Genomic DNA, 24,080 nt, shown 5'->3' with positions numbered 1-24,080 from the left:
CAGCAGTATTGTAGCAATCTAGGAGAGATGCTACTAGAGGTGTAATCTATGAGCCATTAGAGCGAGGATGAAAGAACCCTGTTTCATTCGATGACCAGTTGACTGAAGCAAGATTGAAATCACCAACAACAAGGATTTCGTCAGTCGCATTCATCTAGGATACAACCCAAAAAAGTGAATCAATGTGTTGATCGATCAACTCAGAATCGCCAAAGCGATCCGGGGGTAAATACAACACGCAAATGAAGACCACTTTCAACGGTAGGGTAACAGCCACCCACACCTGTTCGACACCTGAGCTATTAGGTGGATGAAGTAACCGAGAGTTAAAAGTAGAACGAGCTACTAGCTGCCGGAAGCTTTGGGGCTAGTAGCTCGAGAACGATCAGTGCGATAGACCGTAAAATCCGAACTAAATATTTGCTTAGAAAGTGTGTTCCTGTTCAACCAAGTTTCGGTGAAGGCGTACATATCGTAACAAGCATCCGAGCAGGCCAGCTACAGTTGTATTCATGCCTCCAACGTTTTGGAAATACAGCAATATTTCAGCTCCCTGAATCCTGGATGCGTTACGGTTGTCATTAGAGTCATCATGGTGGGGATTACTGAAATTTTCGAGGGACTATGTACGGATGTGTAGTGATCATTTCCCGCTATATATATAAACATTATCTGTATATACATAATATCTGTATATGTGGCATCACTAAGACGACGACGAAAGCACCCACATCGACCGGAATAAAGACTTCCCGCAATAGGTAGCATGATCAAGCCGCCGTCATAATTAAGGGTACTATCGGGTCTGATTAACTACCTCTTACTATTACTAAAATCTACATTTTGGATTTCAATATACAAATAAACCGAGAAGTTAACTGCTCATTCCTAGTTGAACACTCAGTCGGTTAACAACGTCCCGGTCTCAGTCGCGCGGCATCTAGTTTTTTTTCGGTGTTTTTTCCGCCCGAGCGGTTTTTTCACCCCTCCATTCGGTGCCCAAAGTGACCAGTGTGCAACAGAGGAAGTGGAATTCCATGGGCCGAGCCCCTTGGAGTTGCCATCCAACTTTAATTCACCCCGGTAATCCATCCGGTCGTCAAGTCATTTTTTCATCATCGTGCCGACCCACCAACACCAACCATCACCACCAGCAGCAGCAAACGGACCATCTAGCTGCACCGGCTGATAGGTTGTTTACAACCGGCATAAGTATTAGACAATACATTTTGCAAGTCCATTGCCTCCCTATTGTAGTTTAATTTTGCCTCGTGGCGCGTGACTCTGTCTCTCACCCCTGGTAGGGGAGTATGGGACATAGTGAGACAACTTTTTGAAAGTAGATATAAGTTTCTTTTTTTTTTTTTATCGATTTTTTTCTTCTTTTTGATTTGTTCGTACGTCGGGCAAAAAAATTAATTACTAGTAATTAAAATTAATTAATTAGTGAAGGTTTTAATTTTTTTTCCTTCTTCAGTGGTTGCGCACCGCTTTTGCGCAACACTTATGGCATATCGATGCCTACGTTACGCGAACCAGATACTATGAACCGTCTTCGAAAGGACCATGGGTTGTCTTTTTTCGGCCCAAAAATAAACCTTTGAAAACTCTCGACATAACGAGAGATTTGCTGCGTAAGTATCCGGGAATCTTGGTACACAAAGAAAGATTCAACAAACTGCGTGTAGAAGCACCGACTTATGATGTGGCAAATAAAATTGCTGACCACGAGCTTTTTAGTGTTGAGTATAACATCTACATCCCTTCTCGAGATGTGGAGATAGAAGGCGTGGTCTCCGACGCGAGTCTGACTGTCGAGGACTTGAAACATGCCTCGGGAACTTTTAAAAACTCGACATTCGCTACCGCGCTAGTGAAGATACTGGATGTAAGGCAACTGCATTCAGCATCTTTGCTAGACGGTAAAAAAGTTTATAAACATTCAGACTCGTTCCGGGTGACTTTCGCAGGTTCAGTTCTCCCAAACTTTGTTAAAATTGATGGTGCTTTTTTTCCGGTGCGACTGTTTGTACAGAGGGTATATAATTGTACCAACTTCAAAAGGCTGGGACACTCGGCCAGCCATTGCGGCAACAAAACTCGTTGTGGCAAATGTGGTGAAAACCACAAAGAGGATTCTTGCCACAAAGAATCAGTAAAATGCGCTTACTGTGGCGAGAATCCTCATCCCTTGCAGGAGTGCCCGATGTACAAACAGCACTCCGATAAAGTGCAGCGTTCAATCTCTGGACGCTCCAAGCAGACATATGCTCAAATTTTGAAGGCTGCATCAGCCGTCCAAGATGCAAACCAATTTTCGGTTTTGTCAGTTGAAGAATCGGACTCTGACTCATCCGATGAAGGTGATTCTACGGTGGTACACGCACCTTCAAAAATAGACGGTTCCTCAAAAAGAAAATGCCCCTCCCCGAAAGTGCGCCGTAAGAAAACTAAAGTCACCTCCAGACGATTGCCAAATTCCCAGGGTAATGGGGATGAAAAAACAAAACCGAAGGCTCCTGTTGATCCAATCCCTGGATGCAGCAAGAATTTTCCGCCATTGCCCAACAAAGATAAAAAAAATAAAAAAGCTGCTCCTCAAACTTCTCAAAAGAAATCCAAGTCCGAACGAGGTTTGCTAGCTTTTTCGGACATTGTGGAATTCATATTAAACATGTTCAACATACAAGACCCTCTAAGAAGCTTAGTTTCTGCCTTGCTTCCAACGTTAGAATCATATCTTAAGCAATTGACTGTTTCATGGCCCCTCCTTGCATCAATCATATCTTTCGATGGATAATTCGTCGAACGAGGTTGAAGATATGATCACGGTGCTACAGTGGAACTGCCGTAGTCTAGTGCCTAAACTAGACTCGTTCAAATTTTTACTTCACAATTCTGATTGTGATATATTTGCTCTCTGTGAAACATGGCTTTCTTCCGATAAAGAACTCAACTTCCACGATTTTAACATTATACGCCTGGATAGAGACGATTCTTATGGAGGAGTACTTTTAGGGATCAAAAAGTGCTACCCTTTCTACAAAATTTCCCTTCCTGCTCTATCCGGCGTCGAAATCGTTGCTTGCCAAATAAATGTGAAGAACAAAGATCTTTGCATAGCTTCAGTATACGTTCCACCAAGAACCTCCATTAGCCGTAGTCAACTCTGGAATCTAGTTTCGATTCTTCCATCCCCAGTATTAATTCTGGGTGATATGAACTCCCATGGTACTGGGTGGGGCGATCTATATGACGACAATAGAGCGGCTATTTTTTACGATTTATGTGACGATTTCAATTTGACTATTTTGAACACTGGTGAAGCGACACGTATAGCAAAACCTCCGACTCGAGAAAGACGACTCGACATATCTTTGTGTTCAAGATCGCTATCATTGGATTGTCAGTGGAAGGTTATCAATGATCCCCATGGTAGCGATCATTTGCCAATCATCATTTCAATAAAGTGTGGCCCTCACTCTGCAGAACCATCTCGGGTTCCATTTGATCTTACAAGGAACATCGACTGGCAGAAATATGCAACGGCGGTGACAATCGGTGTCGAATCAATAGATGCGCTTCCACCATTGGAAGAATATCGATTCCTAGCCGATTTGATACACAAAAGCTCACTGGAAGCACAAAAAAGAAAAGTTCCAAGTGCACCCTTTAAAAGGAGACCAGCCACACCTGGTTGGGACGAAGAATGCACAAAATTGTATGTAGAAAAATCTGATGCTTTCAAAGCTTTTCGTAGACACAAAACCTCCACATACTTCGAGGAATATTCAAAGCTTGAGACAAAGCTGAAACAATTAATCAAAGCAAAAAAACGCGGTTATTGGCGCAATTTCGTCGAGGGACTCTCACGAGAAACCTCAATGAACACCTTGTGGAGGGTGGCTCGCAACATGCGTAACCGATCTTCTTTCAATGAGAGTGAAGAATACTCCAACCGATGGATATTCGATTTCGCTAAAAAGGTCTGTCCGGACTCAGTTCCAGCACAAAATATTCTTCGAGAAGCGTCTCCTAGCGGCGGCTCTCTGGATAGACCATTCTCAATGCTGGATTTCTCTTTGGCTCTTCTTTCATCGAACAACTCCTCACCGGGAAGCGATATGATTAAATTCAATCTTCTGAAAAATCTCCCAGATATCGCTAAAGGACGCTTGCTAGATTTATTCAATTCCTTGCTAGAAAACAACATTGTACCGCCTGAATGGAGACAGGTCAAAGTAATTGCCAGGTTTTTTGGCAAATCAGCGTCTGACCATAATTCATACCGTCCGATTGCGATGCTTTCGTGCATTAGGAAATTGTTGGAGAAAATGATCCTTCGGAGACTCGATCACTGGGTCGAATCAAATAACTTGCTATCAAATACACCGTTTGGGTTCCGCAAGAGCAAAGGAACAAACGATTGTCTAGCGCTGCTTTCCACAGATATTCAACTGGCCTTTGCGCACAAGGAGCAATTGGCTTCAGTATTCTTGGACATTAAGGGGGCTTTTGATTCAGTTTCCATTGAAATTCTGTCAGACAATCTGCACAGATGTGGACTTTCTGGAATTTTAAATAATTTCTTGTACAATTTGTTGTCAGAAAAGCAAATGAACTTTTCTCTTGGAAAAGTGACAACTTCCAGAATTAGTTACATGGGTCTGCCCCAAGGCTCATGTCTCAGCCCTCTTCTTTATAACTTTTATGTCAAAGATATCGACAACTGTTTGGCAGAACAATGCACGCTTAGACAACTTGCAGATGACGGTGTGGTTTCCGTAAGAGGTTCACATGCCGTGGACTTGCAAGGACCATTGCAAAGTTCCTTAGATAACTTGTCTTCTTGGGCTAGGAATCTAGGGATCGAATTCTCGCCGTAGAAAACTGAACTGGTAGTGTTTACTCGAAAGCGGTACCCAGCCCAAATGCAACTTAATCTTTTGGGCAGAAACATTACTCAATCATTGTCATTCAAGTACCTTGGGGTCTGGTTTGATTCAAAGTGCACTTGGAATGCCCATATTACGTATTTGAAGCAAAAATGTCAGCAGAGGATCAACTTTCTCCGTTCAATTTGCGGCACATGGTGGGGTGCTCATCCGGGAGACCTCATAACGCTTCATAAAACAACTATTCTCTCTGTTCTAGAGTACGGCTCTTTCTGCTTTCTCTCGGCAAGAAAAAGTCACCTAATAAAATTGGAACGAATTCAATATCGTTGTCTGCGTATTGCTCTAGGCTGTATGCACTCAACGCATAACATGAGTCTCGAGGTTCTGGCAGGAGTAACACCCCTCCAGAACCGTTTCTGGGAGCTCTCTCTCAGAATACTAATCAAATGCGGAGTGACGAACACACTTATAATTGCTAATTTTGAAGAAATTCTTGGGCTGAACACACAATCTCGATTTATGAGAATCTACCACCACTACATATCATCAGATATGTGTCTTCCTTGTTATACTCCAGACCGTGTTCACTTCACCAATCGCAGTTCCTCAATTGAATATGATCTGACCATGAAACAAGCAACTCATGGGATTCCCGATCAACTTCGACCTATTATTATTCCGCGTATTTTTACTGAAAAGTACCAACAAGTCAATTGCATGAAAAGATATTTTACAGACGGGTCCCGTCTCAATGGATCCACTGGCTTCGGTGTCTTCAATGAAAACTCTAGCGCCTTCCGCAAACTTCAGGAACCTTGTTCCGTTTTTGTTGCTGAGCTGGCAGTAATAAACTTCGCATTGGGGATGATTTCCAACATGCCCGCAGACCATTACTTCATCTTCTCGGATAGTCTCAGTTCGATTGAGGCTATTCGGTCGATGAAACAAGGTAGGCACTCATCTTATTTCCTTTCAAAGGTAAGGGAGCAGATGTGTGTGCTGATCGAAAGATCATATATGATTACCTTTGTATGGGTCCCCTCACATTGCTCAATCCCAGGCAATGAGAAGGCGAACTCTCTCGCAAAGGTGGGCGCGCAGGAAGGCGAATTGTATGACAGGCAAATTTCACACGATGAATTTTACCATTTAGTGCGTCAGAGTACCCTTTCGAGTTGGCAAACCGATTGGGACACTGGAAATCTTGGACGGTGGTTACATTCAATTATTCCTAATGTTTCTTCGAAAGCGTGGTTCAAAGGCTTGGGCTTAAGTCGTGACTTCATTCGCGTGATGAGTAGACTTATGTCCAACCACTACTCGCTAGATGCTCATCTCAATAGAATAAACCTCGTGGACAGCAACATCTGTCGGTGTGGAAACGGTTACGATGACATCGAACACGCAGTTTGGCAATGTACGGATAATGACGCCGCCAGAGAGCGACTTTTGAATACCCTCGAGGCCCAAGGAAGACAACCCTATGTTCCTATCAGAGACGTGTTGGCAACCCGTGATCTCTGCTATATGCAGTCCGTTTATGTTTTTTTTCAAATGTCTAGTAAAAGAATTTAATTCTTTTTGTCTTTTGTCTCTCTTTATTAGTTTTTGTTTGTCTTGTCCCCCCGTCTCGATGAGTCTCATCGTCGCCCACTGGTCACCCACCATAGCCGGTCGAACTCCGGACGAATCTAGAACAGCACTACCGTTCATACTGGCGACAACGCTCTGATGAGACAACGTTACCCTACCCCCAAGCTCCTCCCCTGATCCTATCCTTCGAAAATGTACCCTTCTAACCTCGAGTAAGCCGCGAGTAATCGGCCCAACTCCTACTAGACATAGAATTAAGTGAATTTTGTTACACACAGTGAACAATGAATTATCGGCTCCGTAAAGCTAACGCGATTGAGCCTTCCAAATAAACGAACTAGATAAAAAAAAAGTTAACTGCTGGTCTGTGTTCCTATGGTATATCCAATTAGAAGATGTTTCTGAAATATATACCTAGTTAAACAGTACGTAATGTTGGAAACAACTTCAATAACAGTTGTCCACCAGTACTCCCATTTAATTTAATTTACAATCCAATGCCTACGAGATTGTGCCAAAGGTGTACCAATGTGGATGTGCCCAAGCTTACCCCTAGACTGATTCTAATCTTTCTTCGTGCGTGAGACCATACAATACTACAATATTCCAGAATTGACCTTTGTAACGCCATTAGATTTTCTTCGTCCTAAGAAAAAGTGGATTCGCTAGGAGCACTTCTTTTGTTTTGAGAACAAGAATAGAAAGAATATTTACATCATACAATGCGCAGTAAAAGGCTTTATGTTGGGGCTTATGAGCTAACGGATTGGAACAAACGTATTATTGATTTGTGCACGGTGAAATCATTGATATTATTGATGATAGAACGGAAATGGACGAAGTAGCGCTCTTCCCTATTAACATCAAATTTCGTTTTGTTTCGTATCGGACTGAACAAATCTTATATCGCATACCCTTAGCATACAGAAAGATTGTACATGCCACACAATAATACTAATGCAAAAATGGTACTGGCTTAGAAAGCTTTCAATTAACAATTGCGGAAGTATTCAGAGAACACTAATAGCGAATTCGTTTATTATTCAGTTCCAACCTGGATCGGGTATCAAGATTGGGTCTGCTTGTTTTCTGACAAACGTCAGTTTGCTCGTTTGTTTTTAAAACCTAGCTCAGGTTGAGGTTCACACTGACAAAAAGTTCGGTTTCGCACTGGGTTGGAACTGGTGTTAACCCCGGTAATAAACGAATTCGCTATAAGAGAGAGGGCTGGCGTAAAGTTCCAATAGGGACGTAAAAAAAACAAATAAGAAGAAGAATGTTATTGAATGGCGGATAATTTTTCCTAATTAGTCAAGCACACCAATGCCGTTCTGCAAAAGAAACTCCAGGTGAAAGTAAATATTAATATGACCATAAATTAGACGAAACTACGCGCAAATTCCGATGATTTTGTTTTATTAATTTCAAAGCACAAATCATCGCCCAGAATTTCGAAACCACGCCAATGACAGCGGGGACGGTCTTCCTCCTTTCCATGCCACAATTTCCATAAACATGAACGACATCACCCAATTAGCCTTTTGACTGTCATCATTTTGCAACGACCGCGTCGTGTGGTGTTTTCGCTTAACCCGTTCCATCGGTCCTGCCGCAGATGACCCACGAGTAGGTATAGAAACGCGACAACACGAGGTAGAATCCATATAGACAGGTTGACTCTTTTAGTCATTAATTTCGCGTAGCAAGAAGAACCGTCACGCTAAGAGGTACAGGTAGGTTGGTTTGCAGCATCCGTTGGATCGGGGAAAGAGGAAAAATAAGAAGCTAAACCTGCCCGGGCGAAAAGCAACTGCGCGCAAACTGAAACTGCAGACTGGTGGTGGTTCGATCCGTTCGGAGGATTTGTCCTCCTTCGCTCCGTTCGCAGAGTCGGGGAGTGTAGGCATCTTGGCCGGTCGATCCCTCGGCGATGATATTTGAGCAATTTACATATATTTTATTGCTTTGATCGTTAAATTATGCAAAAATATATTAATTTTCAGATTCCCATAAATGTTGTACATCTGTTGAAGAGGTTTGACCAGTTTTCCAACTTTGTGCTTATGGAAACGTTGGAATGATTCGACGCGATGGGATGGAATGACGGGTGGGCAGGCTGGGGTAGGCCTGCGGTCGCCGGTTTCCCAGTCTAGCTAGACTCTCTGACGAAGATTTTTCGAAGGCTTCGCGACGATTGCGATCGATCGAATCGAGACGACGACAGTGGTGATGGTTCATTATTATGGATTCCATTCCGATGGCATAGTGTGTTAATATTTTTTGCCAGAGTCATCTTCCATAGAGGACTGCTGCCTGCTCACGGAATGGGCAATTGTGTGCATTCTGCCTCTTTCTCGTTTCAGGTATGTCAACGATATTCGACGAGATATTCAAATTTAACAAAATAAGGACTGAGGGGTAAATTTAAGTATTTAGTGAATCCATCGACATCGAGCAAACTTTCGCAGCTGGATGCATACCAAAGAGATTTTGTAGTTTGGAGAAATCGCAGATTTGGTGACTTTACATTATAATTAATGTTAATGATAATTTTTGGGTGAACATACAATTATGCGATTCCTAGTTTAAATGAAGAACCATTATTCTGTCCAGATCAGCAGCCTCGACATCGATTGCAACTGATCGACCGACGGATGGACCGTTCCGTAAAACGTGCGTTTAGCTCTTTTTTTCCTTTCTTCTCTCAAAACATAAACCCACGCTCGAGATTATTCAATTTATTATTTTGATGTGTTTGCCTCAATTAACGAAATGATACGAGCAATTATACGATTTACTTTCCGAGGAATTCCAACTCAGAGAGATAAATCTCGCTGCAGCAGGCCACTTTCTAAAGAGATTACTTCTCTACGGCGCGGTGGTCAGTCACTACACTGAGTGCCTGCTACTAGGCTCTAGTCACCGCCAGCGGCAGAAGCAAGTGTGACTCGTGTGCGTGATCACAGTTCGAGGGTAACCAGTTTACCGTCCACGGAATATTCTTAAAGACAACGTGCCTGTTGGCAACCCTGCGTCAAAGTTTAGCGCGAAAGGCCAACTCATAACGGGGCATTCTTCCCACATTTTGAGCCGCGCAGTTAGCTTGCTCTCGGATCACACTTGCGCCAATTAAGCGCGACCGGAAATGAGTCTGTTCTGCCAGTGCGGAGTAAGGAGTGTCGGGGGCTGCAAAAATGCTGCCATCTGGTCTGACGCGGTCCGTTTGAATTGGCTCCACCGAGTCTCGGTGCGCTTCCTCTGTTCTGTTTGCCCAGGTTCCGGGACGGAGCGGAGATGCTCGGGAAGGTTGACTGTTTTTTGCCGAGAGGTTTTTATAGTCTCCGGTGAGGGTCTTAATTTCATTAGCAGTAATTTGATACTTTTTTTTCGGGATGGGTAGTTTGATTTGACTTGGGATGAGAGCGTTTTTGAACGAAGCATGCTGCTGATCACTCGACAGCTACTACTCGTTGTTATGACATTTTTTTTTTAAATACAGGTTTGCCTCGATATAACGTAACTGCCACTTTTTACTCACATCGCCGATTTCTAGCAACCGACCATCCATTAAATCACTCAAAGTAACAACACCATTGGACATATTAGACGTTCCCTTATCTATTGGTAAAGTTGGTTTGTGCAATTGATGTGTTATTTGGGAGAGATCGACGACGGAAGTCAAAAAAGATAGTTACGTCATTCGAGGTATAACTGTAATCTTAAGATCGTTTGTTTTCTTAAACTCTTTATTTTATCAAATTCAAATTTACATAATACAGCAAAAAAGGTTATTTTCCATTTAATTCCACTCCACATTCCACAATACGTATCCGTGACAGATACGTATTTCGACTACAATGTGCAGCCTTCATCAGTGCCATTCCCACTAAAGAACTTATCAAAATCTAACCCCCTTAAGTACTCATCCCATAGGTATAAAAGTCATGATTGTCATGGATACCAAAATTTATTAAGTGGAATTTAATGGAAGATAACCTTTTTTGCTGTTTTATTTAGCATTCCGCTAACAACCCAATTTCATTACTTCATTATGATGGCTACCAAGCCTTTGGGGATTTTCCTTATTAGAGAGTTGAATAGATTTGTCTCCTTTAGTTTACTTAAATCTTTGGTTTTTATAAGTTAGATAGGTTTCGATTCAACACAGAAACAGCTACAGATTCAACACCTACAGAAATAACTTCCTAGCCCTAATTTACTCCTCTCATTTTGTACTCTCTGTACTTTAAGTCTATACTCTATTCACTCTGTATTATTTAAAGGTTCGGACGATTTCGAAGATGTCGCTCAGCAGGAGAATGCAACGATGAGGGTTTCTCAGTTTATGAAAGTGAAACAGAATAAATGTAACCCACCGATAAGACTACAAACATAATTTATTTCCCTAACAAATTATTTGATTTTTGTATCATTTTGGGTTACTCTACTTTCTGAAATGAACTTGGTGGCCCTGAAAAGGGCCGTTTTGTTACGTTGGTGATAATTTTTAACCCCCGAAACCGTAATACGTAGAACCTTTAATACGTAGAACCTTCCGATGACGCTTGGTGCCTTCTTTTCCAAGAGCTTTGTCTCCCTTGCCAATACCAGTCATTGTTGCTTGATGTTTGTCATTGACCGGGTGAATCGAAACTAAGCCAAAAGCGTAGTTAGCAACCTGTTATATAGACAACCAGCTCTGCCGGTACCATATTTTCTCGCTCCCCATTGGCTACATACAGTCATGATGATGCAGCTTTGTCGATATTGGGAAATTCTGCGTAATAACATCCAGGGCCTGCCATCCGTCGTATGGCTCGACGTGGTGGTGTCAAGCGTATCTCCGGTCTGATCTACGTGGAAACCCGAGGTGTGCTGAAGGTGTTCCTAGAAATTATGATCCGTGATGCCGTCACCTGTACTGAACACGCCAAGCGCAAGACCGTCACGGCCATGAATGTCGTCTACGCTCTGAAGCGACAGGGACGCACTCTGTATGGTTTTGGAGGTTAAAACTTATCATCAACGTAACATTGGTGGCCCTGAAAAGTTAGAAGTCATGTCAGAAAAGAGTTAGAATATAATTTATATAGAGTATCCCCTGCTTCCAAGTTTGGTTACAGGATAACAACTATGGAGAGCAGCGGTACCGGTGGTTTAGTGGTAAGCGTAATTACCTCTCACTCAGGTAAGCGTAATTACCTGGGTTCAATCCCAGTGGGCGCCACTGGGATGTTCTGAGGCATAACATCTCTGATCACGCCTTCCTTCGGAAGGGAAGTAAAGCCATTGGTCCCCGATTCATGAGTTGATGGGTCGATAGGTAGGGTCCAGGTGTGGGTAGCATTGGTGCTCAGCACGGAAAACAAATCCAAGGAAAAAAACGGAGAGCATTTTGTGTGGTCGTTGGGGGCGTGTGGTTCTGAATTGGCAGCAATATGTTCCGCAATTGCATCCTCCCTATTCGTACACGCCCGAAGATCGGAGGCGAATGTCACTTCGACTTGTTTCATCTAGGAACCATTTTCTGATGACTGTGTTGGGGAATCAGCATATGCATGTACGTAATTGGTGGATTTGTTAGTTATTTTGAAGCTTTTGGACAATGCTTGAAATTTACCACTTTTTGAATAGTTACACTTTGAAAATCAACCGTCAAAAGCATTGTTATCGATGCGTGGAAATGTTTCTGATCGATTGGTGATAAAATTTTTGAAATTGGTCCAGGGGCAGCTAAGTTATTAACGTTCAAAATCTTTCATAATTTCATCTGTCGGTTTTCATAAAGTGTACTCCCATCTTCCCGAAAGACGTAGTCCTACGTCAAAATCAGTCAAAATCACTTGCACCCCTGCTTCCAAGTTTGGGTACAAGATTACAACTCTGGAGAGCATTTTGTGTGGTCGTTGGGGGCTTGTGGTTTTTTGTTGGTCAATTGTTGCTTGTTAGGTGTGAATGAATGGACTAGTCACTTCCTACTGCTGCTATTTCTGTTCACCACGCCGTCCGAACTGAAAATGAGCTAATGCCATACAGCAGCGCTCTTTTATATCTTTTCAGGTTAAAGCAGAATGATGTGCAACCAAGTGGTATAAAAGCTACAAAGACTCCTTCCATTATAAGTAGTTTGCTATCAACACAGCTAAAAAAAAGTAGTGTAAATTTCCGTTACTATGATGCACATAAATGGAGCGTCATAAATCATACAAATTTACATTATAAATCGTGTAAATTTATGAGATATGTCATGCAATATTCCATATATTGTATGCAACTTTCCACCTTTGTTTGCAACATTTCTTGCAAGCTGCTAGTTTACGTGAAAAGGAAGTTTACATGGATGAATGTTTGCATGCATGGATGTTTACATCACCAGTAAAATTCAGATTTTTTTAGTGTGAAGTAGCGACACTGGCTCTTTTCCTTTTGCGTACACGGCGAATGAGAACGACCCAAATTTGAGATTAGTTCACTCATAATCGTCAAAAGTGCAGGAACTCAGCGATGAGTAAATTTGTCTCATGGTTTCCTGTGGAAAACCTAAAAAATCTGCCAGAAAATGAGGAAATTGACGAAAATTTTATTCAGTCTCGGAGTAGTACCAATAGGCAGTGAATCCCATCTTTACTTTTCTCAAATTCGGGAATTTTTCCCTGGAAAAATTCTGGAAAAACCTGGGAAAACATGAGGCAAATTTACTCATCGCTGAGTTCCTGCACTTTATTACTTATTTTTGAGATAACTAAACTCAATTTTGGGTCGTTCTCATTCGCCGTGATATCACCTTGAAAGATATCGGCACCGGTGGTTAGCGTGATTACCCCAGCAGGCCTGGGTCCAATCTCAGTCGGCACCACCGGCATGTTCTAAGACATAACATCTCTGACCACGCCTTCCTTCGGGAGGTAAAGCCGTTGGTCTCCGGTTGAGTTGATGGGTCGATTGGTAGGGTCCAGGTGTGGGAGCTGCCTCCCTGGTGTCGGTAGCATTGGAGCTCAGTACGGAAAACAAATCTCGCGTCACTTTTCAATAGGTCCTATCTACATTGATCGATTCTCTTCATCGACACTCTCCTTGGTAAACAACTTGGCTTCACAAATGTTTCCTGCCGTCTTCGTCGAATTAGATGCTAGATTGTTGCTTCTTCCATCGAAAATATCCGGCCGTGGCGATTCAAAGTTGATCAAGGTTGATCAAAATAATGTGTACCCCTGCTTCCAGTTTGATTACATGAGCATTTTGTGTAATAAGCTTTACTATTTACTGTAATAAGCTTGGTGGCCCTGAAAAGAGCCGTTTTGTTGCCAAAATTGGTGATGATTTAACCTCCGCAACCAAACAGAGTGCGTCTCTGTCACTTCAAAACGTAGATGACATCCATGGCCGCTTGGCGTGTTTAGTGTAGGTGACAGCATCAAGGATCTCATTTTTCAGGAACACCTTCAGCACACCTCGTAAATCAGACTGGAGATACGTCAGGCACCGCCACGGCGAGCCAGACGACGGATAGTAGTTATCTCGAAGAATTTGCGTTTGGTTCTGAATATGGTGATGAGTGTGCAAAATATTACGCAATTCCATCATCCCTATTCGCACGTGCTCGAGGATCGGAGGCGAATGCCACTTCCACTTGTTTCGTCTACTTACAACTCTCTGTCGACTGTGCTGGGGAAGCAGCATATGCATGTAGGTAATTGGTGGATTTGTTAGTTGTTTCGACGCTTTTGGACAATGCTGGACATTTACCAGTTTTTCAATAGTTTCTTGTTAAAAAATCAACATTCGAAAGTATTGTTTTCGATGCGTAGCCATATTTCTGATCGATTGGTGATAAAATGATTGAAATTGGACCAGGGGCAGCTGAGTTATTAACGTTCAAAATCTTTCACGCTGCTCCCAACTTAGTGTTCTAGATGCACTTCCACAGTTATTAATTATTAAACAGAAAAATTCCTAGACCGAACCGGGAATCGAACACAGCCACCTCCAGCATGCTCTTTCTTTGTAGTTGCACCGAGTGAACTATGGGTGGCCCCATTCGTCAATGGGGCCACCCATAGCTCAGTTGCCGTAAAAAAAAACTTTCTGTTTATTTGCCCCAACCAGAGATATTAATATTTGAAAAGGACATACTTTTACTGTGGGAAAAAAATTTGCACCATCTAAAGATCTAAAAGTTATTTTAAGACACATCTCCTGAGAAATTTGAAATAAAAAAACTAGAGCAAAACAACTGCTTTCTTAGAGACACCTTAAGTCAATTTAAGAAAATAGCTCTAAATCGGTCAAGGAGGTAAAAAAAAAGTTTTTCTCACAAAGTTGCTTGGAATTAGCTCAGCTATAACTTTGCCGAAACATGTAAACCCTAATTTCTTCAAACAAAACAAGTTACATTTTTGATTTTAATGATAATAAGAGCAACCCTAAAATTCATTGTGAGGAGCAAACTATAAGAAACAACTTTGTAGAAGATACTTTCAGTCTAAAAATTCAATTTCAGACTCAAAACATATCCTTCCACCAAAATGTCCATTCTGGACCACTGTGCAGTGTTAGTGTTTAGCGCCAATTCATCGTACTTGGCTTCGTTGTACAGTACTATCAATTTCTCAATGATCTTTATTTCGATATTCCTTTTTTCACACTACATGGCATATAAGATCGACTCAAATTTAAGTTTAAATCACTCAAACTCTAGAAAACGTAGTTTACTTGTAGACTGAGTAAAAATTTCCGAGTCTCATCAATCTTTTCGAATATGACAAAAATCGACGAAAAATTTACTCATTCAAGAAATATACACTCAAAGAATAAATCACATATCCAATGGAAAATTTGTATTAGAATTTCACATAACTTTCATGCAATATCAACATTGAGTCGACCTCATTTGTCGTGCAACCGTAAGTGGATGCATTCCCAACTCAAATTTTTTTGCTCGAACATGACTTTTACTGACATTTCAAATTTTGTCAAATATTGCACTTAAAACTGTGACACTCAAACTTCATTAATTTCTTTCCTCTCTGGCGCTCGATCAGGACATAAGCAAAAATGGATAGGCAACCCATTCCATCAAATTCAGTCACGGGAAGGCGACAAAATTCCGCATCGACGGCAACCAAACTTCACGCTCGGCCCTTCATAACCCTTGGCGGACCAAGAATATTCGAAGGAAGCACAATTTCAGCATCAGGTATCAGGGGGCATTTCAGGTCGACGGTCAATAGGGACCAATTAAGACAGGAAACAGGATGTCTATGTTGTGTGTGCAACAATTTACAACAAACAGAAATGTCGATAAAGGTTTCCTAATGCAGCATCATCATCGACTGAAATCACGAGAAGAAACAGGGCGAACAAGGTTTCACTTCGAGTTATTTCATTCGGCGCAACACCCTTCGGTTAAGCCGCAACGCCTTCAAGATCAAGTCACCGAATTCTATTTTTATCACCTTGCGCTAAGAAAAATACTTGTAACTGTTGTGTTAAAGAAGAATAAATGACCGTAAACATTGTTTTTGACAGGCAAATTTGCTCGAATTTGCAAATCTACGAAATGTTTTCGTTCTCCGATTTTTTTTTCGAATATAACACGAAAGACGGTTTTATGTTTCAACAAAATGTTCGTACAATGTATGTATGATGTTTTATTGGTATGCGAATATTTCGTGCTATTTGTAATGCTTGTTCTTCTTGTCACGAATAATTCCTATTTATTTTATGACACATTCGTAAAATACAAGAATGTTACGAAGAAAATGATTGTAGATATTTAAACGAAACTAGATTCATATATAGTACGAATCTATTTCGTTGCAGATAACAACGCATAGATTAGTGGAATAAACGAGCGCTTTTGTTATATTTACTAAATTATATTTTCAGTCTAGTCTCAAGGTCGGCTGGAGTGCTTTACTTGGCTATTCAGATAAAGTGCAGTAAAAAGAAACTGGTGAAATACAATTTTACCATTTATTTCCCTACTTTGTAGTAACCAAACGCTCCCAAACAAATCGCACATTTTCTAAAAATGTACAGCTGTTACTGGTGACAACGGTGTTAGTGGTGGTGGTGGTGGAGAACTCGATGACGGTGGCTAGCTTGGAGGCGGGAAACGGGAGGTTGATGGAGACTCGGTGGAAGCGTCTGGCGATGCCGGTCGGTATGGTAATACACGATGGCGGACTCTGGCAAACAGATGCTGGCTGCGCTATTAGGTTATGGTTCCGGGTCGAGAGATGGCGGCCTTCGTGGATTTTACGACTATGTGGAGACATGCTTGGTACGATTAGGGTCCCCTTGGTCAGTGAAACTACGACCGGTATAGCGCTACCACGCAGGATAATGGGACAATCGCTGCAAAGCGAGTCCAATCTCGGTACCGTAGAGAGACCAGTTCTACACCAAAACGCTCAACGGAGGGATCTCCTCGATCACCAACTCAATTTAGAGTTGTAGTGCCTACTCAATTTTGAGTTGTTGTCATTAACTCTCATGTATACATGCATGTATGTTTATAAACAGGATTACTTACACACTTAGTTTATATCTACCGAGCTCGGCTGTGCAAATCTCGGCAAAAATAAGATTCACTGAGATCTCAGCAAAAGTGATATTTGATTGCTGAGTCTCGGATAATGCCTAGCTGAATCTCAGCAAACAAATGAAATGTGTGCTGAGATCTCAGTAAAACTTTTTTTGCCGAGATTCGCACAGCCGAGCTCGGTAGAAAAAACCGAAGTGTGTATTTTTAAGTTATTTTCACTCAACGTCAAGTTCAAACTACTCAAATTGAATTTTACACATCTTACTCAATTTTAACGTGGTGCACGGAACTGTCGAGTTGGGTGAATAGAACTTAATTTTTGGTTGTTTTTCTCTTTTCGTTTTTGACAACAACAAGAAAGCAAGTAAGAGGCATCAACTCAAAAGTAAGTTCAAAGAACTCAATCGTTGGGTAGTTTTGGTTCTCCGTGTAGGGCTTTTGACACTTTTAGTACGCCTCTAGGTTAGAAAGCGTCTGAATAAACAGATTCCTTTGGTTTTGTTACATTAACGAGGTTCAACTATAGTTTGTTCTGCTCTGCACCAAGCGAGCATAAAAGCCTTGTTCTATCCTTTTAGTGCTGTATCAAAATAAAATACATTTACTATGCAACTAACCCATTCCCCAAAGCTCGACCAGCTCAGATTGGGATTAATTTAAAATTCATAAACTGCGCTACAAGTTCCTCCCTGTTGTTCACAAAGCTCTTCACAGTGACTTTGAGGAAAACTATTTAATTCGATTGAATGCGCGTCTGAAACAACACCGCGCCATCGACGGCGACGACGACGATTCTGCGCCAACCACGAGGCAACAAAACTCGAATTGAAATTGAAATAAAGCGATAAACCTGTTTCGCCGCTTTTGATACGCAAACGAGTAACGCTCGTCTCGAAAGCCAACCCCGCCTGTGGACAGCTGCGCATTGCATTCAAATCTTGCAATTCTTCTGGACTGAATTCCCCGGGGTTGAAAGCCTTCAACACAAAGATGCACACGTCGTCACAGCCAGATATCTACAACGCATTTTGTGCCACCCCGGCATCGTCGTCGCCGTTGTTGTTATCATGCCGGATGAAAATCAGCAATCCACGTTCTGGACCATAACTTGTGCCAAGATGGCATCGTCATAACGTTATGGAAGAAACTTGATATGTTTGTTTAACCAACGATCGATCGTAGTTGTAGGTAGATATCTAAATCAACTGTTCGAGTGCTGCGCAATTTGATTGAACGTTTTCTAAGACACAAACAGAAGTCCTATGCATGTAGGGAACGATTGCCACCTGGAAATGCCACCACCTTGGAGATGCAAATTATAAAATTAAACGTCATGTAACCTAAGTCAACCTGGCGTACGGCACTTTCACGAGCACTGCTGGGGGAGCCTGAACGAAGACTTGAACGCGCTAACAAGGAATTTGGAGTTGATACTAGCCTTAACCGCATTGAACCAGATATGTAAAGCAGATCAGACAAATGCGGGCATGATTTGAAATTGGAACAAGTTTGATTCTTTCTTCTTTCTAGGTTATTATGGTTCTACTGTTTTATCTTTAATGGGCGGCCCCAGCGTAGTGGTTTGCATCCATAACCGGCACGCCAAAGTTGCGAGTTCAAATCTCATCCCCGAAGAATTGACGAATGACGTCCAACGCGCACCCCTAGCAGGACATTTGTAGCAAAACAGTTGAGCCAACTTATTTGTGACTTATTTCAGTCACAATCAAGTTGCTGCAACTTTTTATCACTCTTTGTGCTGCTTGGGAAGAGTGTTATAGTGACTATAATAAGAAAGAAAAACAAAAAAATATTGTGACTGCGAATTTTTAAATTTTCTCGACTAACCTGAGTATCTTATGATATTATTGAGCTTATCAATCATAAACTTAAACATGCATGTTGTAGGCTAAAAAAAGCTAGGACTGCTCAAAGAATACTATATTGAGAATAAACACCATTGGCGTAGCTAATGAGGGTGCTTACGGGGCCAAGCCCCTCCAGAATGATCTATGCTCCCGCCAAAACGTTTTTCAAGATAAGGCTAGACCACAAACGAAGTGACAGACGACTAACTGACGAAGAAATCAATTAAAATATAATTCGCTGTAATAGAATTTTCTTAGAAGCTTGTGCCATAAGTTACCAGATGGGCCAGAATTTTTATTTTTATTTGAACAAAGTTGATTTTGAGTGCAATGTGTGACAGTGTGCAAATAGTGTATGATTTTGTATTTTTTATGCATTCCAGCTTTGAGTGGAATGAAAGAGATAGAACCAAAACATTTGGTGAAAATTCTTACAATCTAGTAGTAGTGTTGTCATGTGGTACTCTGAAAAATTGCAACCACAGGTTCGTCACCAAAGTTTTCGAGCCGCTCCGTCTGTCACTGTTTGTGGCTAGACACTATAGGCACCTCCATTAGCTACACCAATGGTAGAAGCTTCAAAGTTGGGACATAATATTAATAAAGAAGTCGGTCCCCGTGAAGCGAACCGTCTACAATTGGGACTTCTACTCCAACACATCAAGGCAGCTTGTTAGGTCGATTGGCCAGATTTGGTGAGATTGTTCCATTTCATCCGTTTTAATCTTTTCATGCCTAATATTCGACTACTACTGATATCGACGGTGCAACGGGACTTGTTCGCGATCTCGATCAGAATCCGAAATCATAGTTGAAGATGCTAATTTCAAATAACAGACTGTAGTGGTAATTTTTATACGATAGATGGAGTAGATGAAAGCATAGAGTTGATAGTTCCGTTAGAGTACGGCAGTGTGAAGATTGTATATAGATATTAGACAAGCGAGCTAGGACAGCTTTTAAGGAAGGTACAAATCGGTTTTTTTCCATCTCTCTTTACCAAACTCCCCCTTTGGAGAGGGATGGTGAGGGGTGTCCCCCCTGTTATTTGAAATTAGCATCTTCAACTATGTAAATCGTTGACTTCACGTAGAAGTAATACTAAAAACATATAGTCAAAGTATCCGAAATCATGTTGATTTTTTTCAAGGAGGTCATTCCATGTGAATGTCTTCTGTAATACTGTTTTTACCCTTCTTACAAAGAAGGGTATAGATATCACTTGAAAAACCGACTATCGATCCGAGGCCCGGAGGGCCAAGTGTCATATACCATTCGACTCAGCTCGACGAGATCGGAACATGTCTGTGTGTGTGTGTGTGTGTATGTGTGTATGTGTGTGTGTATGTAACGAAATGAATGCGCTCACGTTTCTCAGCAACCGCTCAACAGATTTGGACAAACTCAGCGCCAAATGATAGGTCTTGGGGTCCCATTGAACGTTATTGAACGGTTTTGGAATCGGTGAACCGGTTCCGGAGATATGGCCGGAATAAGATCCGGTGAATATGGGCCTTCACGCTGGATTTAACGGAAAACGTATCAAAACCATCATATACCATTCGACTCAGCTCGACGAGATCGAAACATGTCTGTGTGTTTTTTTTTTTTTTTTTTTTTTTTTTTTTTTTTTTTTTTATAGTAAGGTTTAGGAAAGCTTCAAGAAGCCTGGCCTGTAGTGAAGGTGGCACGGAGTGGTATCCACTAGTTGCCTAGTGCAGCTCCACTAAAACCCATTCCTTACTCTCTCCTCTGCCTGGATCCCCCCGGGACCACTGTGAAGCGACTACTTCGGGGGGTGGCTGTGCTCATGCACTTGTCGTACTCTCAGCGCTAGCTGGCGTTGCTAGATCGCTGCTCTTCTCTCCATTTACGCTGCAGCTCTGACATAATCTGTGTGACTGCCCTGCTGACGGCATTCCAAGAGTCCTCCTCTCGACACATTTCATCAACGACATTCTCCACGTTAAGGACGGGCATCTCCGTTCGCACTGCCTCGAACCTTGGACAGTCAAAGACCACATGCTCCGGCGTTTCATCGACGTTGCCACACTCCGGACAGAGGGGTGACGCTGCGTGTCCGAACCGATGCAGGTATTTCCTGAAGCAGCCGTGGCCAGACAGGAACTGCGTTAGGTGGAAATTGACTTCTCCGTGTTTTCTGTTCACCCAGGTCGAAAGAATCGGTATTAGTCTATGTGTCCATCTACCGTTCTCCGTCGTGTTCCACTCCTGTTGCCACTTAGCCAATGACTCCACTCTCACAACTTTCCGTACTCTTCCGGCTTCTCTCTGCCTGTAGCACTCACTGTCCTCCGCCAGGGTGATGCCGATAGGGATCATACCGGCGATAACGCATACTGCTTCCGACGAGATGGTTCTGTACGCACTCACGACTCGCATGGCCATGAGCCGGAACGTACTGCTCAGTTTCCTTTGGTTCTGCTTCGTTTCCAGCGCTGGAACCCAGGCTGGACCTCCATATCTCAGTATCGATGATGACACGCTGGCCAGAAGACGCCTCTTGCTACTGCTGGGACCAGCGTTGTTCGGCATGATTCTAGCTATCGCGTTGATGGCCTTCGAAGCCTTCTCACAGGCATATTCGACGTGGCTGTTGAAGTTTAGCCGGTCATCGATCATCACTCCCAGGTATTTTAACACACGCTTCGAGGCTATGGTGTGCTCCCCGACGGTGATTTCCGCCCGCTGTACCGCTTTACAGTTACTGACCAATAACACTTCCGTTTTGTGGTGGGCTATTTGCAGCTTCGCTCCTTTCATCCAGTTACCAATCATGTCGATTGCCTCGGTTGACAACACTTCCACCTCTTCCAGCGTCTCGCCTGTTACCGTCAAGACGACGTCGTCCGCAAAGCCAACGATCTCAACTCCTTTGGGCAGTTTCAGCGTTAGCACGCCGTTGTACATCCCGTTCCAGAGCGTTGGACCAAGGATGGAGCCTTGTGGAACTCCCGCTGTGATCCTAATCGATCTCTGTCCCATGTCTGTCTCGTAGACCAGAACCCGGTTCTGGAAATAACTCCTCAGGATCCTGCACAGGTAGTCAGGGACCCTCATTCTATGCAGTGCTTCGGCGATGGCCTCCCAGCTGGCGCTGTTGAACGCATTCTTGACGTCGATCGTTATGACGGCGCAATATCGATCTCCTCTCCGCTTCTGTTTGGACGCCTTTTCAGCTCTCTCGACCACTGTCCGAATTGCATCCACCGTCGATCTCCCTTTCCGGAATCCGAACTGCCTCTCCGACAATCCGTGCTCACTCTCCGTGTATTTCGTCAGCCTGTTTAGGATGATCCTCTCCAAGAGTTTTCCGAGTGTATCCAGCAGGCATATAGGCCTGTATGATGCTGGATCCCCCGGCGGTTTTCCTGGTTTCGGCAGCAACACTAGCTTCTGTATCTTCCACCTGTCAGGGAAGTGACCCTCGTTCAGGCATTTCTGCAGCACCATCCTGAACATGTCCGGGGATGACATGTCTGTGTGTGTGTGTGTACGTGTGTATGTGTCTATGTGTGTATGTGTGTGTGTATGTAACGAAATGAATGCGCTCACGTTTCTCAGCAACCGCTCAACCGATTTGGACAAACTCGGCGTTAAATGATAGGTCTTGGGGTCCCATTGAACGTTATTGAACGGTTTTGGAATCGGTAAACCGATTCCGGAGATATGGCCGGAATAAGATCCGGTGAATATGGGCCTTCACGCTGGATTTAACGGAAAACGTATTAAAACCATCATGCGACACATCAAATTACTACAGAATTCAAAAATAAGATCAATGCAAGTCGTGTTAAGTGTTCCAGACCACATTGGACACACTTGGACATGTTCCGGGTACCCCGGGGAAGTTGCTTGAATATGAATTGAATTAAAACCCATTAAATCACATTAAAATACGATGATAAGGTGAATCAAGGTCACCAAATAGACTACACCCGGATATATTCCGGGTACCCCCAGGCAGTGGCGTAGCGTCACTGGATGACACGGGGGTGGGGGGCTTGGTCAGTGATAATGACAATAAAATAAATAAACTTGAATAAGTAAGAAGGGTCTGATCACACCATAGGTGGATAAATTCGGGTTTTTTATTATTGATCCTTCGTATTGCTCGACCCTCCCTTTGGCTAGTTGTTGCACCTTACTGCTGATGGGTGGGCTTAATTTCATGCTTTATAGTGGAGTGTTGGAGACGGTAGGCCTGATGAACCACTGCATGAGAAAACCAAAGATCTAGTCCAGTAGTGATAGTATCACACTTGTTACTCCTTTGTTTGAGATCACTGACGTTGGGTGCAATACTGGCGGGTTTTGCCGCAAATCACTCTTATTTTATTTATTTTTACGCAGATAGATTTATTTGGGTTTGAAAGGAAATTATACTATTGAAATATTTCAGAAAGTTCTTCTACTTGCGTGACAAGCTTTCATTGTTGTTTTCATTGAAGTATTACTCAGGAAACCATGTTTTGTACATGTTATTGTAACTAATCTTACACAGTTCGTTAAAGTAGTGTAAATTTCTGTTCAATATGATGCACATATATGGAGCGTCACATATCATATACGTTTACATTATATATCATGTAATGCTCTGACACATTTCATGCAATGTAGCAAATATTGTATACAAAAGCCCATCTTTGTAAAAAACATTGTTTGCAAGTTGCTCGGTTGCGTGAAATGAAATACAAGTCTACGTGAATGAATGTTTACATCACAATTAAAATTCAGAATTTTTATCTGTACAGTCACATAGTCCCTATGAACGGAGTTCCAATTTCCTGGTCAAATCAAGTGAAATATCTTAAGTAGTTCAGCTTTGAACCTGTTCGGATACGGTTGTGTATAAGTTTATTTCTGTTTTGTGCGTGCGTTCGCTGATTTTGCCAGATTAGCGCTGGCACTCTGCCTCCCGGACGGTTATACGTGTGTGATTGGTGGTTTTCTCGCTTTCCGAGAAGTTTTGGAATCGAAAAAGAAAACGTGATGCATCATGTTTGCAGGCATCAGAAGAGATGTCGCTATCTACGTTGTTTGTTTTTTCTTCGTTTGTGCTCCCGGTACAGAAATTTTTGGCGTCGCGAGTCATAGTTTTTGATTTCAGTTTGTTTACGCGTTGTATGATTTTGTGAGCGGTCGCTTCGT

The sequence above is a fragment of the Ochlerotatus camptorhynchus genome, unplaced genomic scaffold (assembly GCF_037179485.1).
Source record: "Ochlerotatus camptorhynchus isolate MF236.1 unplaced genomic scaffold, CSIRO-AGI_Acam_v1.1 ptg000494l, whole genome shotgun sequence".
Classification (NCBI taxonomy): Eukaryota; Metazoa; Arthropoda; class Insecta; order Diptera; family Culicidae; genus Ochlerotatus; species Ochlerotatus camptorhynchus.
This window is presented reverse-complemented; position numbering follows the sequence as displayed.